At 52.4% G+C, this 15,993-nt stretch overlaps 1 protein-coding gene and 1 long non-coding RNA gene across 5 annotated transcripts in view; both read left to right on the forward strand.

Moving 5' to 3' along the window:
• Positions 1-282: 282 nt before the first annotated feature.
• LOC106997992 (uncharacterized) lies at positions 283-1,123 on the forward strand. Its single transcript, XR_013403550.1, has 2 exons — positions 283-321; positions 636-1,123. It is a non-coding gene; the product is annotated as an uncharacterized LOC106997992 (long non-coding RNA).
• A 2,908-nt stretch (positions 1,124-4,031) lies between these two features.
• RIMS3 (regulating synaptic membrane exocytosis 3) overlaps positions 4,032-15,993 on the forward strand; it is a 46,890-nt gene continuing 34,928 nt past the window's right edge. For 3 of the 4 annotated variants that reach the window (XM_078003913.1, XM_028827578.2, XM_028827492.2), the window contains exon 1: positions 4,032-4,336. The gene's annotated coding sequence lies outside the window, so the exon portion shown is untranslated. 4 annotated transcript variants of the gene reach the window in all.

Genomic DNA, 15,993 nt, shown 5'->3' on the forward strand with positions numbered 1-15,993 from the left:
GCTTGGTCCTGGTGTACTTTATTCTGCCCCATCTGTGGTCTACCCCCAAACTCAGCACATAGATCACTGCTCCTCCCCTAAACCCCACCTGTCGTCCAGTCCACCTTAGTAAGTGCCACCCCACTACTCTCTCTCCACAAGATGCAGCTTGGAAGATGTCTCCTCTGGGATCCCTCCCCGCTGCCCCACCCCTTCACAGGGTGAATGAGTCCTCTGTAGCTATCAGGATTTGCTGTATCAGGAGTGTTCCTCTGCTGTCACCTGTGATGACCATTTTCCTCAATTCAGAATCCCCAGCACCTGCAAAAGGCCTGGATCAAGGTAAACCTCAAAAACGTTTGTTTCACTGAATTTTCCCAAAGACTTGGCTTTACTACATTAAGAGCTGAGGCAAGGAATGTGGCAGTAAATCCTGGTGCCACCACTTAGAGATTAGATAAGTCACTTTTTTCAAGCCTCAGTTTCCATCCATCAAATGGAGATAAGAATACAGTGGACCTACCTCGAAGAGTTGTTTTGAGGGGAAAATGAAATATGCTAGGTTAAGTGTTTAACACAATGCCTGGAACATGGTTAGTTCCCTCAAAAAATTAGCTGTTATTTATTTACTTTTAAATTCTCGCCTTGATACTCAGAAGGGGCATGAGCAGGAACAGAGGATTGCAGTTCTTAGGATGGCCACGCGAGGGAAGTGGTGAGCAGCCTCCAGGAGGACTTCGGATCTGCTGTGCCAAGGCACCTGCTGAGGACCCAGATGGCCCGCCTGGGGTTTCCGGGGCTTCCCGGCCCCTGAACATGTGGGCGCAGGCCAGAGCGCCGCAGGAGAAGCCTCTTCCAGGTGCTCGGTCTCGACTCTCACAGCCCCAGCCATCCCTCCTGCTTGTCCCCGTCTTGGCTTGGAGGGGCTGGAGGGCAGGAGGGGACAGAGTGGGGGCCAACCAGGATATATCCCCTCCATTTTGTCATTTGTCTTTCAAACTGGTTTATGGCTATTTCTTCTGTATAGAAGTCTTGTAGTCAAACATTTCCATGTTTTCTCTTATGGCTTCTAGGTTTCATCATGCTTAGAAAGTCTTTTCCATCTCCAAGATAATTAAAATATTCACTTGTCTCTTTTCTGATACATTATAGTGTTAAATATGTGCTCCACCTGGAATTTATTTCAGTGTGCAAAAAGGGCACAGCTTATTGTAATTTCCCCAAAAGACTTGCTGGTTATTCCACCCATTTGATCTCCCCCCTCCAACCCCCTACCAACATCCCCCCCCCCCCCGCCATTTGTCTGAAGTGCTGTCTTTTATTCATTCATTCATTTAGAGACAAGGTCTTGCTCTGTTGCCCAGGCTGGAGTGTAGTGGCGTGATCACAGCTCACTGCAGCCTTGACGTCCCAGGCTCAGGTAATCCTCCCACTTCAGCCTCCCTGGTACTTGGGACTACAGGTGTATGCAACCGTGCCCAGATAATTTTTTTTTTTTTTTTTTGATACAGAGTCTAACTCTGTCACCAGGCTGGAGTGAAGTGGGGCGATCTCAGCTCACTGCAACCTCCATCTCCTGGGTTCAAGCGATTCTCCTGCCTCAGTCTCCCAAGTAGCTGGGACCACAGGTGCACGCCACCATGCCCAGCTAATTTTTGTATTTTTAGTAGAGACAGGATTTCACCATGTTGGCTAGGATGGTCTCAATCTCTTGACCTCATGATCCACCTGCCTCAGCCTCCCAAAATGCTAGGATTACAGGCGTGAGCCATCGCCCCCAGCCACAATTTTTGTATTTTTTATAGAGACAAAGTTTTGCCATGTTGCCCAGGCTAGTCTCAAGCACTCCGCCCGCCTCGACCTCCCAAAGTGTTGAGATTACTGGCATGAGCCACTGTGCCGGGCCTAAAGTGCTATCTTTATTATACATTGAATTCCCTTGCGGGGCTAGATCCATTTCCGTACTCCATTTTGTTCCACAGATTGGTCTAGTCCTGCTTCAATACCGTACTGCTTCAAACACATTGACTTTAGAGTATGTTTTAGTATTGGGTAAGACAAATCCCTTTTCATTACTTTTCTTCCTGGACTTTTTATTCCTGTATGTTTATTCTTCTATATACACTTAAGAATCAACCCCCTCTCCACCCACCTCCCATCCAATCCTTCTGGTAACCAATATAGAACTTTGAAGATACTGAAATTATATGCAAAATGTACATTGCACATCTCCAGAGAGATAGTGCAAAGTTTTCATCAGATGTGCAAAGGGAGCCCCTGGTCTACCTGTCTCTGTGAAAGGGGCCAGGGAGGAGCACACAGGAAGCCTGATTCCTCTCTGTGCTCCCACTCCTCACCTCCACCCTCGTTCCAGGTCCTACCCTGGCCTCCATCCTGCCTCCCCTAATCTAGTCCCCCTTGCTGCTCCAGAGCAACCATTCCACCACCCAGGCCCTAGTTCCAGGCCTAGGCTTAAGGTAGAATAGCTGATAACAAAGCTTTAATTAATATGTAAATATAATCAGGAGCCCCAGCTCCACCTCTGACCAGCTATGGAACCCACTTTGAGGCTTTTCACATTGTAGGGCCTCAGTTTATGCTTCTCACAGACCAGGTGAGAAGGGAAGGCATAGGATGACTATGCCTCCTAGCAATCACCAGGAGGATCCTTTAATCCCAGTAATTTTCCTTTTTCTCCCCACCATCCCACTCCCCATTTACTTTTTTTTTTTTTTTTTTTTGAGACAGAGTTCCCCCGTCACTCAGGCTGAGTGCAGTGGTGCGACCTTGGCTCACTGCAACCCTCTGCCTCCGGGGTTCAAGTGATTCTTGTACCTCAGCCTCCCAAGTAGCTGGGACTATAGGCGTGGGCCACCACACCTGGCTAATTTTTGTGTTTTTAGTAGAGATGGGGTTTCACCATATTGGCCAGACTGATCTCAAACTCCTGGCCTCAAGTGATCCGCCCACCTTGGCCTCCCAAAACACTGGTACAGGCGTGAGCCACCGCACCCAGCCCCCATTTACATTTTAATTCATGCCCTCAGCAGGGAGACTACTGGTTTTACATGCCTCCAGCAAATATTAATTATTCTGTCCTCTCTGTCAATGAGTGGAATTCAAAATACTGGAGCCCAAGAGTAGAACTGGCCAGTCCTAAGCAAGGTTAAATAGACAAGTTGGGGCAGGCATGACCCTAGGAAAGACTTTACACAGTATCCTCCTGGGCTTCAGAACCCAGGACTTCAGGAGTCCATTTGGAAGTTTATATAGGCAGATGCCAGGCCCTAGAACAGAGTTTCTCAACCTCAGAAACCTGCTGACATTTTGGGCCTGACAATTCTCTGGCGCGGGAGCTGCCCTGTGCATTGAAGGCGTGTAGCAGCATCCCTGGTCTCTTCTCATGAGACGTCAGTAGCAACCTCCTCGTTGGGAAAATCAAAAATGTCTCCAGACATGGTCGAATGTTCCCTGGGGGGCAAAATCGCCCCAAGTTTAAAACCATTGCTCTAAGAGAGCGCAGGGGAAGCAGGTTAACTTGGGCTTCAGGGCCGGTCACTCTACTTCCTTCTGTCTGAAAGGGACATTATAAAGTCTTTCTCTTCATACCAGGCACTGGGGGAAGTCTTTTCTCCTCTCTGAGCTTCAGTTTTTCCATCTGTAAAATGGACTTGACGTTTGTAAGTCGTTTCTTCTTCTCTTACCATCTGACGTTCCTGGAACTGGTTCAGGGTAGGGCAGGGGGCGCCGCGGTGCCTGTGAGGTCCTGGGAGGTGCCCCAAAGAAAAGGAAGGATGAGAAAGAACAGATGGGGTGGTGGTGGAGAGGGGAGGCCGGGCAGGAGGCAGGAGCGTCCTAGGGACACGGAGAGGCCTGAGGCTTCCCCAGACCCCGCTTTTTGGAGGCCTCATTAATGTAGATCTCCCTCAACCCGGCAAGCCAAACTCCCCGGATTCCCCTAGGCCCCGCCCACCACCGAGGCCCGGCCCCCATTGGCCCCGCCCATCAACGCGACCCCGCCCCCAGCAGGCCCCGCCTCCCCTTCGCCTCCCGCCAGCCCGAGCTTGGGCTTTGCACCCGGCGGCGACTGAAAACCGTGGCTGCTGCGGAGCCGGCAGCGCAGGCGGGCGGAGCGGAGCTGCCCCCGTGGTGGCGGGCGATGCCCCCGTGAGCCTCCCTCGCCGCCCCTCCCCGCCCCGCGTGCCTACCCACTCGGAGTCCGCGCCCGCCTGGGGCCGGGCCGCGCCTACTGCCGGGTCCGCGGGGCGGGGTCCCGGGGCAGCACCTGCCCCGCCTTGCGGAGCCGCCTCGGCCTGCGGAGCCCCCCTCCCTATCTGGACCCGGGCCCCACCTCCGGGTAAGTCAGCAGGCCTTGCTCGCCTGGGAGTGGACGTGGGGAGGGGGCTGCAGAGGTCTGGAGGACCACGGGGGGAGGGGGGCTCTGGCCATGAAGCGCAACGTAGGGATGTGAGTGTGCCGGGGCGGGGGTGGGGGGATGAACACAGGGTGTGAGAGGGCTCTGGGGAGGGGGCTAAGGGGTGAGAGAGGAACGTGGGGTGTTTGGGGAAGCCTGGAAAATGGGGAAGGGAGGCCAGAGTCTTGAGTTCTTTGCTGATGCTCAGAGCTCCTGGGGCCCTGGTCTTCAACAGCATTGCCTGGCATGGCATTTTTGGAAAGTGCTTAAAATCCCTCCTGGAAAGGGAGCTGGAAGGCAGCCTGCCTTTCTCCCTTCTGCCTGTGCCCTGGTTGAGAAGCAGCCACTTTTTCCTCCCAACGTGACACCGTTGTGGTGCCCAGAGGACCCCCTCTGCCCCATAAGAGAAAAGGAGTGCTGCTTACTCCAGCCCTGGGGTGGGAAGAGGGGTCTTTGGGAAGCTGGGAAAGCAGTTGGTCAGCAGCATGGTGCAGAGCCCAGGGTTCAGGGAGGCTTGGCAAAACCCTTGATGGCCAACTTGGGCATGCTCTCATTCATAGGGAGGACCTCTTCCCTGACTGGCCACCTGGGTATTTGGACCCCATGTCCGCATTACCTCTGGACAACTCAGCCCTGAGGAGTGGGTTTCTTCAGTGTCCTGGTCCCGAAGGCTCAGGAAGGATCCTGGAATGGGGTGGGCAGTGGCATACCAAGGCTGGAGAACAGGGGGCATTGGCTGGCACTGCCACCTAGGGCCTGTTTGAATGTGGCCCTTCAGGGCTTGGACGCCTGGATGAATATCAGTGTCCAACCCTAGCCCCAGGGGTGTTATCAGGATGTAGGGAAAAGGCTGCTGCCCCTTTGGTCCTGTCCTCTATCCATGATGACTTCTTAAGTCTGGGTTCCTTGGGTTTGGGGCCTGAAGTCATGGGAGGAGGATTGGTCCTGGTCAACAAGGGGTTAATCAGCCATCTCCCCGCCGCGCCCCCCCCAATAGTTGCTGCTAGTCACCAATTAGTCTGTAATTAGGCAGCTGCCAACTGTCCCTGGGGGCATGTGGGTAGCCTAATGGGGCATTCTTGGTTGGGGGGCAGGGTAGGTGGGTTGGCAGGGGTGTGCTGGGGAGGTGGCCCATGCAACCTGTGCTTAAACCAAGCACTATGCCCTTTGGTGTTTGTTTAGGGCCCACAGACCCCTTCCCTGCCTTCTGTTCCCGATTGCCTTGCTTAGGGACTTCCAGCCCTGGGGTTCTACACTTAGCCGACCCTTTGCAGGGTGTGAAGCCCAGAGTTGGTTAAACTTGGCTTCAAACCCAAGCTCTGCCACTTTCTGGCTGTGTGATATTGAGGAAATCACTTCCCCTCTCTGAGACTCTCAGTAAAACAAACCCAGCTGCTATGTGGGTAGCAGGAAGGAATGAGTGAAATGGTGGATTTGAGCTGCGCAGCACAGTGCCTGGCACTCAGGAGGGCTCAGCAGCTAACTGCTGAACTCATTAACAACCCCTGTGCCAAGTACTTGCTGGGGCGGGCGTGCAGGAGCCAGGTGCTGAGGACCCAGCAGGGACCACAGTCCCTTCTCCCAGGGCATGTGGTCTGTGTTACTGTCTTAACTATTATCTCTCCCTCCCTCCTTGCTCAACGACGCTTCTGGTCTCTGGACTTTAATTGGATTTTACTGCGCAGAACCCAGGCCCAAAGCTGCTACTCTCTGGGCTTCCCAACTTCCTGCCCAAGTGCTGAGCTCTGTGGGGTCTGTCAGGGGTCTGGGTGATGTCTGCAGCTGTAGTAGCAGCTGGCCCTTTAAGGAGGGAAGAAAACAATTATCTGGCCTGGGCATTGCATCAGCTGGAGCCTGGAGGGTCCCTGGGGAGGGGGGAGCAGGCTGGTGGTTGATTTCATTAGTGCCATGTGAGAACTCTCACCTGACTCTGCCCCACTCCCCAGCCACAAACTTCTCCCCCAGGCAACAGCTGCCTCAGTGCCTCCTCCCGCTCCAGGGGCACGACCTTGGAGAGCTCTCTGTGTGTACCCCCCAGTCAATGTCATGGGCCCCAGCAGAGGAGGGAAGTGTTTCTCACATTGGCCTTTTGCTGACTGTGGCACTGTCTCTCCTGTTAGCAATCTGCTGACTTGGGGTGCAGGGTGCGTCTCCTGTACTGGCATTTTGCTGACGATGGGGGTGTTTCTCCCACACTGGCATTTTGTTGACCCAGGGGAGGAGTGACTTCTACACTGTCCTCTCACTGACAGTGGGGCTGTCTCCTACACTGGTATATCGCTGACCTCACAGAAAAGCTTTACCAGCTGGGGTGTGTGTGAACTGAAGGCGGAGGTTAGAAACAAGCGCTCTCTGGTTGGAGGTGAGCTTGCTAGGAATGGTGAGTCACAGGAGTTTTGTGGTTTGGGGCAGAGAAGAGACCAGGCACTTAGGCATCAGACAGGATTCCAATCTAATGCCTTCTGCTTCCAACCTGTTACCACTGCAGGCAGGTGGCCTCAACTACCAAGTCTCAGTCTCCTCTGGAAAATAGGAATAATTTATACCTATACTGCTCCACCCCATCTGGAATGTGGTTAGGGAATTAAATGTAGTAACCAGATGTATAGTACCTAGTCCAGGGCTGGCAGGGGGAGGGTGCATACTGTATAATGGTTCTCTTCCCTTTGCAACTTTGGGCTCTTCATAGCTTGAGCTCAAGAAGCCTGGACAAGAAAAGGAGGGTCTGGGAGGAGTGAAGAAAAAAGGAGAAAGAATGCCTGGCGCTCTTGCCTCTGTGGCAGAAGGATGCATTCAGTCCACCAGGTACCTCTGATGTATCAGGCTCTATGAGCCAGGCGGCCCTCACGGAGCTGACATTCTAGTGGGGACATGACCCAGAGCAGGTAATTACACATGGCACGTGTGTAGAAAGGAGGGACTCAGGGGAGCTCTGGAACCTATCACTGAAGTTGCTCTCCTGCCCTCTATAATCTGGGAAAGGTTCCTGGAGGTGGCGACATCTTAGCTGAGTCATGAATGGTGCCAAGGAGTTGTAGAGGAAAAGAAGAAGGGATGAGGAAGGGGAACTGTGTGTCTGAGGCCCTGGTGATGGTGAGAACAGGCTTGGTGTGGTGGAGGGGGGCAGTGTGGGCAGGCCCAGGACAGCCCGGCCTGATTTCCTAGTCTAGCAGGATACTGAAGACTTGGGAATTTATCCTGAGGCCAATGACAACCCCTAAAGGGTTTTAAGCAGAAAAGGCAAGAGCAGATTTCCCCAGAATGTTAGGGTCTATGGCCCTCAGGCAGAGCCTTCTTGGGAGTGACTTTTTGCCCTCTCCTACCCTTTTCCCTGTGCAGCAGCCTCGGTCCCAGGGAACTGGTTGTTTATGTGGCTGGCCCCAGGAGGGAGGGCGGCCAGTCCCAGTCCCTCCAGCTCCCTCTCTGTGGTCTAAGCTTCATCGCGGCCTTCCTGACAAAGCTCAGCCCTTGGGGCCAGGTTCTCCTAACCTCCGTGGGGAGCCAGAGGGCAAGAGGCAGGGTTTTGCACCAGGCTGCTCTGTGCTCACATCCCAGCTCTGCAGTTCCTGAGCTGGGTAATCTCTGGCAAGGTATACCCATCTCTGAACTTCTGTGTCCTCAACTATAAAATGGAGTTGATGTTATCTCTAGGAAAAGGATAAAGTGAAATTCCACGTGGAAATCATAAACCCTATCTCAATGTCAGTTGACATTTTTACTCTGTTGTGTGGGGGCTGACATCAACTCTGGGCTAGGCCCAGGGCTGGCTGGGGGTGGGAGCAGGGCTGGTTTCAAGAGTCTATGGTCACGCAGGGCCCAGTGCCTAGAAGGACCCCACACTTAGTGTTCTGCTGACACCATCTTAAAATTCTTAGTGACCAAAGTTCAAAACAAGGAGTCCTGCATTTTCATTTAGCACTGGGTTCTGCATATTATATAGCTCCACAAATCGGGTAGGGGTAGGAAGAGGCAGGGAGAGACGTGGACCTGCAAACAGTTCTCAAGGGTGAGGTGGAGGGCATGACTAACTGTTCCAAGGTGGGTGGGATGTTAATAAGAATAACACTTATTTAGTGCTTACTGTGTGCTAGTTCTCTGCCCATCACTTTACATCCTCATCTTTAAACAGTCCTATGAGGTAGGTACTATTATCTGTGGTATAGATGAGGAAACTGAGGTGATCTGGTCAAAGTCGCACAGCTATCAAGTGGCAGAGCTGGGATTCAAAACCCGTTTGTCCAACTGCACAGCAATGCGTACACCAGGGAAGTCACCTAGGAGGAGCGACCACCTGCCCTGGGTTTGGAGGATAACTTAGAGTTTGCCCAAGGGGAAGAAGTGCACTGGGGAAGGGAGGGCTGTCTCAGCTGGGAAGTGTCCAGGCTGAGGGCATGATGCTTGGCCAGGAGAGGGGGAGCCAAAGCCTGGTGCCTTCTGGGGTTGACAGAAGGTAACCTTTGCATTTCATGGTCCTGATTTGCCAAGCTCAGAGCCCCTTCTCACTCTGCCCCTAGGTCCTGATGCTACCATGGCTCCTCAAGTTGCCCCAACTCCTCTTCCCGCTGTTTTGCCCCCTCCCTCCCTACCTCCCGGGTAATCTCGTTTACTCTCTTGACTTTAATGATCTCTTCTGGGTTCAAGATCTGCAGGTCTGGCTGGGTGTGGTGGCTCCCACCTCCTCAAAGTGCTGGTAATCCCAGCATTTTGGGAGGCTGAGATGGGCGGATCACTTGAGCCCAGGAGTTCAAGACCAGCCTGGGCAACGTGGAGACACCCTATCTCTACAAAAAAATACAAAAATTAGCTGGGCATGGTGGCGCGTGCCTGTAGTCCCAGCTACTTGGGGGGCTGAGGTGGGAGGATCGCTTGAGCCTGGGAGGTTGAAACTATAGTAAGCCATGTTCATGCCACTGCACTCCAGCAGCTTGGGTGACAAAGTGAGACCCTGTCTCAAAAAAAAAAAAAAAAGAAGCCCCAACAATCTGCAGGTGTGATTGCTTCCTGGCCCACACTTAGATGTCTCACAATCAGCTTCAGCTCAGGTCCAGACCCAGCTCCCGACTCTCACACCTGCATCTGCTCTGCCTTTAGGGTCCCTGATTCATCTCTGGCATCACCATCCACCCATCTGGTCAAGCCGGAAAGCTGGAAGTTCTCCTGGATACGCCCCTCTTCCCATCCCACACCCCCATAACCAGTCCTCAGCAAGCCCTGTTAGTCCTGAATCTCTGCCTTGAGTCCGTGGACCCTCTCGCTGCCCACCGCCCCCTCCAGGCCACCATTGGCTCTCACCTGGGCCACTGTGACAGCTTCCTACCTGGTCTCCTGACATTTGTTCTTGCCCCGCTTTCTTTCATGGTCTTCTTAGGATAAACGTTGGATTGTGTCATTTCCCTGCTTAGGACCCTTCCAAGCCTTCTTGGAATGAAAGCCAGATGCACTGACGCAGTCTCCGAGGCCCTGTGGGATCTGGTCCTTGCCTACCTTTTTGTGTCTTCTTCCACCACTCTCCCTCAGCTGCAGGACTTCCACACGTGTTGTCCCCAATCCTGGAATGCACGCCCCCTCTCAGGGCCCTGCTAACTCCTACTTATCCTTCAGATAGATACCAGCTCAAACGTCATTTCCGCAGGGAAGCCTAAAAACCAGACAGTAAACAGCACCCTGCTCCAGAGGACCTTGTACTTCTTCATAACGTTCGGCACACTCGAATCGCTTTTCCGTCATGTCTCTTTCATGCTAGACTGTGAACGCTGTGGGCTCAGGAATCCTGTTTTGTCTCACCCTGGCACATAGTAGGTACACAGTGAGCTAGTGGGTGAATAAAGGGACTAGATGAGGAGTGCTGCAGCCTCCTAACCGGTCCCTGCCTCCAGGCCTGCCTTTTCTAGCCCTTTCTCCACGCAGCCCCAGAACAATCTTTCTAAAACACAGAACTGACCCTGTCACCCCCTGCTACTTAAAATACTTCAATAGCTCCCCGTCACTGACAGGAAAAGGCCTCGGCTTCTTATGGTATTCAAAGCCCTTTATGATGTGCGCCCAACTGCCTGTCTTCCCTGCTTCCTGGCCACACTTTGAACTCCAGTCCCTCTAACACGCCAGGCTGTTTTGGGTCTCTGTGCATCTGCACTTGCTGTTCCCTTTGCTTATAATGCCTCCCCACCCCTACTTTGTCTCCATGGAGAACGTCCTTAATTCTTCAAAATCGGCTCAGCTGCTACCTTCGCTGTGAAGCCTGCGAGCACTTCCGCTCCTCCCCGGGCAGAGTTAGCCCACCCTCCCTCGGCCACATCTCTGCGAAGCCTACATCTCTTACTCGCTGTCTGCCACTGCACTGGGCTCCTCCATCGTAGGCACAGTGATTATTTTTTCAGGATTGTTCATCTACGTACCTCCGGCTCCCAGCTTCTCTCTTGTCTTAATTAGGTCTTTGCTTATATACAGAAACCCACTCAAACCAGCTTCAGTAATAAAGAAGGGCTTATTACAAGGATAGAAGGGATTCCCGGGAACTAAGGGGAAGGAAAAACATTAGCTTGAGGATGGTGGGACCTGGAGGGCCACGGGAACTGGAAGCAGCCATTCTCTGCACCCTGCTGGCCGTCTTTGCCTTTCTGTCTCCACAGACTGGATATCTCTGCCTTTTCAGGCACCAAGCCACCTATAGTTCCTGTATTGTGTCCCTCGGTTTCAGCCACATGGAGAGAGAGAACTTGGGGCTTGGCAGATCCAATCGCAAACTCCCAGGAGAGGATCTTATTGGCTCAGAGTGGGGCAGGTGCCCACCCTGGTCCAATCATCTGTAGCCTACTGGGAAGGATCAAAGAGACATGCAAACATGGCTCTCAGTGCCCCCCTTAGAGAAGGGGGATCTTTGCTGGCTTCCAAAGACATCTGGAATTCTTAGAGTGCCAAGGTGGGTGCAGGCTGTTGGGCCTGAGCCCCAAACTTCCATCTGGACAGCAGCTGGAGAAAAAAGGCCTGGAATTGTGACTTAAAGGGGAGTCTTTTCCTAGGCAGCAGTGCTCAGGACAGGCCCTGAAGAACCTGTCAAATGTCATTCAGAGGCCTGAGGAGAGAGAGGAAGAGGAAAGCCTGAATTTTCTCACCTTGCCTTGGAGTGAGGAGAGAGGGAAGAGGAAGGCAGGAACAGTCAGAAGAGTTTTTCCCCACCAAAATCTTCATCCTCCAAGATGTAACTCGTTCTTTTCCTCAGTGAAAAGCCAAACCATGTCTACCCCACCTTCCTCCCATCACTCATTCTTGACCTGTGTTGATTCTGTTCTTTGTACTTCCCTGGTAATAAACTTCTTTTTTTTTTAAGTACTTACTCTGTGCCAGACATTGTGTTCACACATTTCATTTAACCTTCACTCCCTATAAGATGGGTACTATTATTATTCCCATTTTATTTTATTTTTTAAAACATAAAATTTTATTTTATTTTAGAGACAAGGTCTCACTTTGTTGCCCAGGCTGGAGTGCAGTGGCTTGAACACGGCTCACTGCGGTCTCAACTTCCTAGGCTCAAATGATCCTCCCAAGAAATTGGGACTACAGGTGTACACCACCATGTCTGGCTAATTTCTTTTTTCTTTTTTTTTTTTTTTTTTTTTGAGACAGTGTCACATTCTGTCACCCAGGCTGGAGTGCAATGGCATAATCACGGCTCACTGCAGCCTTGAACTCCTGGGCTCAGGTAATCCTCCCACCTCAGCCTCTCTAGTAGCTATGACCACAGGCTCATGCCATCATGCCCAGCTCAGTTTTGCTTTTTTTTTTGTAGAGACAGGGTTTCACCCTGTTGCCAGATTGGTCTCCAACTCCTGGGCTCAGGCAGTCCTCCCATGTTGGCCTCTGAAAGTGCTGGGATTACAGGTGTGAGCCACCACACCCGGCCTGTCATCTCATTTTACAGATAAAGAAACTGCAGTTCAGGCATTTACAGGCTAGACTGTAAAGCTCTTCACCTCTCTTAATCTCAATGATTTGCTGACTTGCCTGCTTACTGTTTAGGATTGTGAGGGTCTCATGGGCAGATAGCAGGTTACCATCCTCCCTCTTTCCTTACTGCCCAGGAAGGGCTGCCAGCTGTGGGATAGATGGACGCAAGTAGAGTAGAAATGGTGTCTGGGTAGGTGTCAAGTCTCTGACTTGTGGATCTCCCCTGCGTAGCTAGCTCTGTGACTATGGACACGTCTTTTATCCTTTCTGAGCCCCACTTTTCTCATTCAGAAACAGGGATGATAATTCCTGCTCTGAGGCTCATATTAGATGGTGGCTGTTATGACAATTTGTGAATAGGAAAGGACCAAGGAATTTCTAAAGGGTTGTTATGACCAGAATGGGCTGAAGCAACAGGGCACTAGCCGGCCCCTGTGCCTGAACTCCTGCATGATGTGGACAAGCCTAGAGCTTCCCAGTGTGTGGAGTGGGACCGGGGATGACTTTCAGTGCCATTGCATAACATTGGCTCACATAGTGAGAAAGTTGGTTCCCTTTTTTTTTTGAGATGGAGTTTCACTCTTGTTGCCCAGGCTGGAGTGCAATGGTGCAATCTCAGCTTACTGCAAGCTCTGCCTCCTGGATTCAAGAGATTCTCCTGCCTCAGCCTCCCGAGTAGCTGGGATTGCAGGTATGCACTACCACGCCCGGCTAATTTCGTATATTTAGTGGAGACGGGGTTTCTCCATGTTGGTCAGGCTGGTCTTGAACTCCTGACCTCAGTTGATCTGCCTACCTCAGCCTCCCAAACTGCTGGGATTACAGGTGTGAGCCACCACGCCCGGCCTCTAATGTGTCTTTAACAAGTTTGCCAACACTGGTTGCCCTCCCTTTTTAACAGAGAGCTCTCAGGCTCGGCTCAGAACATTATCCTGGTAGCTCCATGTAGCTCAACATAATAACATAACTTTGTTTTTACAGAGTTTTTTTTTTTTTTTTTTTTTTGAGACGGAGTCTCGCACTGTCACCCAGGATGGAGTGCAGTGGCGCGATCTTGGCTCACTACAAGCTCTGCACCCGCCGCCGGGTGGTTCATGCCATTCTTCTGCCTCAGCCTCCAGAGTAGCTGGGACTACAGTCGCCCACCACCACGCCCGGCTAATTTTTTGTAGTTTTGGTGGAGACAGGGTTACACTGTGTTAGCCAGGATGGTCTCAATCTCCTGACCTCATGATCCGCCCGCCTTGGCCTCCCAAAGTGCTGGGATTACAGGCGTGCGCCACCATGCCTGGCCTACTGTGTTTGTTTTATTATCATTTTCTATTTATTAAAAGTGATATTGGCATTCCACTTATATTAATAACATGGTTTCTGTTGAAAATAGTTGCACTAAAGTTAAAAGTGTCCGTTTATTTATTTTTATCTGTTTATTTATTTATCAAGACTGGATCTCACTCTGTTGCCCAGGCTGGAGTGTAGAAGCCTAATCTTGGCTTGCCTCAGCCTTGACCTCCTGGACTCAAGTGATCCTCCCACCTCAGCCTCCCACATAGCTGGGACTACAGGTGTGAGCCACTGCCCCTGGCCAAAGTGTCGATTTAAAGAAAATAAGTAACAAACAGGATGGGAGTCTATAGATTTGTTGTTTGTTTGTTTGTTTGTTTGTTTTTTGAGACAGAGTCTTACTCTGTTGCCCAGGCTGGAGTGTAGTGGCACGATCTCAGCTCATTGCAGCCTCTGCCTCCTGGGTTCAAGCAATTCTGTCTCAGCCTCCCAAGTAGCTGGGATTACAGGTACGTGCCACCATGCCCGGCTAATTTTTGTATTTTTAGTTTGACCATCCAGATGAGGTTTGACCATATTGGCCAGGCTGGTCTTGAACTCCTGACCTCAAGTGATCTGCCTGCCTCAGCCTCCCAAAATGTTGGGATTACAGGCGTGAGCCACTGCGCCCGGCCTAGGAGTCTGTAGATTTGGCAGAAATCGTTGAGGTGGCACACAGTGTTGTACACTTAATGCAAAATTGGGAAGTGATATGGGAATGTCAGAAATGTGCACTGTTGGCCTAGATAATTTTGAAGGTCCCTTCCACCTGCCCAACAAATCTAGGGGTCTCCCCCTGCTGCGCTGGCCTGCTCTCCTCTGCTCACCTTGAACCCTGGCTTGGGCTTCTTTAGGAGGCTCCTGTCACGATTTCCCTGCAGACAGGAGAATTTGTGCCATTGTTTTCACAACCTGCTTGGGAGGCGGGGCTCATGGAGTTGAGGTATCTGGATGTGGTAGGATGCCCCCTCATCTCTGAAGCCAGGACTTGAGACCTTCTGGAGGGAGTAGGGACTGCATACCCTACAGTTCTCCTGCTTCCCATGTATAACACAGGCCTCAGGGAGGCCTAGGGAGCAGTGAAGCTTTGGGAGCCACAGGTAAGGGTAAGGCTGCCCTTGGGGCTTCATGTCCCAGAGCTTGGGGCTCAGGGACAGTGAAACAGAAGGCTTTGGAGTCTCATAGGTCCTACTTCCCCTACTCCCTGCTTTGCCTACCACTTTGTGCTGACTGCCTGTCCCTGGGAACTCGCAGCAGACCCCAGGGGGGGCCTTGGAGGACACAGTGAATTTATCCTCAGGGCCCACGAGCAGGGCCAAAGTAGAGAAGGCAGATGGGAAGGAGGGAGGGAAGTCCTGTGTGCCCCTCCCTAGTCCCATGTTCACAGTGGGAAGGGTGGCCTGGGCTCCAGGAGGGTGGAGGGCCTGGGTAGAGTGTGGGGTGTGTGCTTGTGTGTCCATGGTGAATGTTTGAGGATCTCTGTGAAGGCATAATGTGTGTGTGTATGTATGAGAGTTTTAAGTGTGTGTGTGTGTGTGTGTGTGTGTGTCCCTGGCAAATGTAGCTCTTTAGCTCACAGATACGTCTGAGGGTCTCTGAGGGCATATTGTGTGTGTGTCTGTGGTGAATGTATCATCATGTGATATGTCTGCAGTTCTCTGCGAGGGAGTTTTTGTGCAATGTGCGAGTTTATGTGTGTGTGGTAGGGTGTGTCTTGGGTCTGTGTGATGTGTGTGAGTCTGTGGTAGCCGCATCTCCATGCCATGTGAGTCTGTGGTGCACAAGGTGTGTTTTTGTGTGCATGTGTGTGCTGTGTCTGAGTGCGTGTCTAGGTGGATTGCCTGCTGGGTGTGGTGTGGTGCCTGTTGTTTTGTGTACGTCATCTTCTTTGTACAGCGTGCATCTCGCTCTGTGGCGCATCGGAGGGGCCAACTGGAGGTGTATGGCTTGCGCGCGGGTCTTTGTGCCCTGAAAGGGACCGGGGGTGGAGAGGTTGCAGGGAATGTGTGCACCTCTTTGGGCAGTGTCTGTCTGGGCTGGGGCCGAGCCTGTGCTGGTTCTGAGGAGGGTCCCCAGGGTGGGCAGCAGGCGCGGGCGGCGCCTTCCGGCTTGGCGCGGGGCTGGTAACTGGAGCCCCTTCCCCCGATGAAATATTGATCCGGCTTCGTCAGCGGCGTGGGGGAGGGACGGGGAGGGGGGAGGGAAGGGGAGGGGAGGAGAGGGGAGAGCAGGCGGGGGAGGGACTGGGAGCGAGCCGCCGGCCGCTGTCCGTGGTGCTGCCGCATCTCCCCCAGCGAGGGTGTCGTTGCTCAGGCGAGAGTGGGCCTGAT

Source organism: Macaca mulatta, chromosome 1 (genome assembly GCF_049350105.2).
Source record: "Macaca mulatta isolate MMU2019108-1 chromosome 1, T2T-MMU8v2.0, whole genome shotgun sequence".
In the NCBI taxonomy this organism is placed as follows: Eukaryota; Metazoa; Chordata; class Mammalia; order Primates; family Cercopithecidae; genus Macaca; species Macaca mulatta.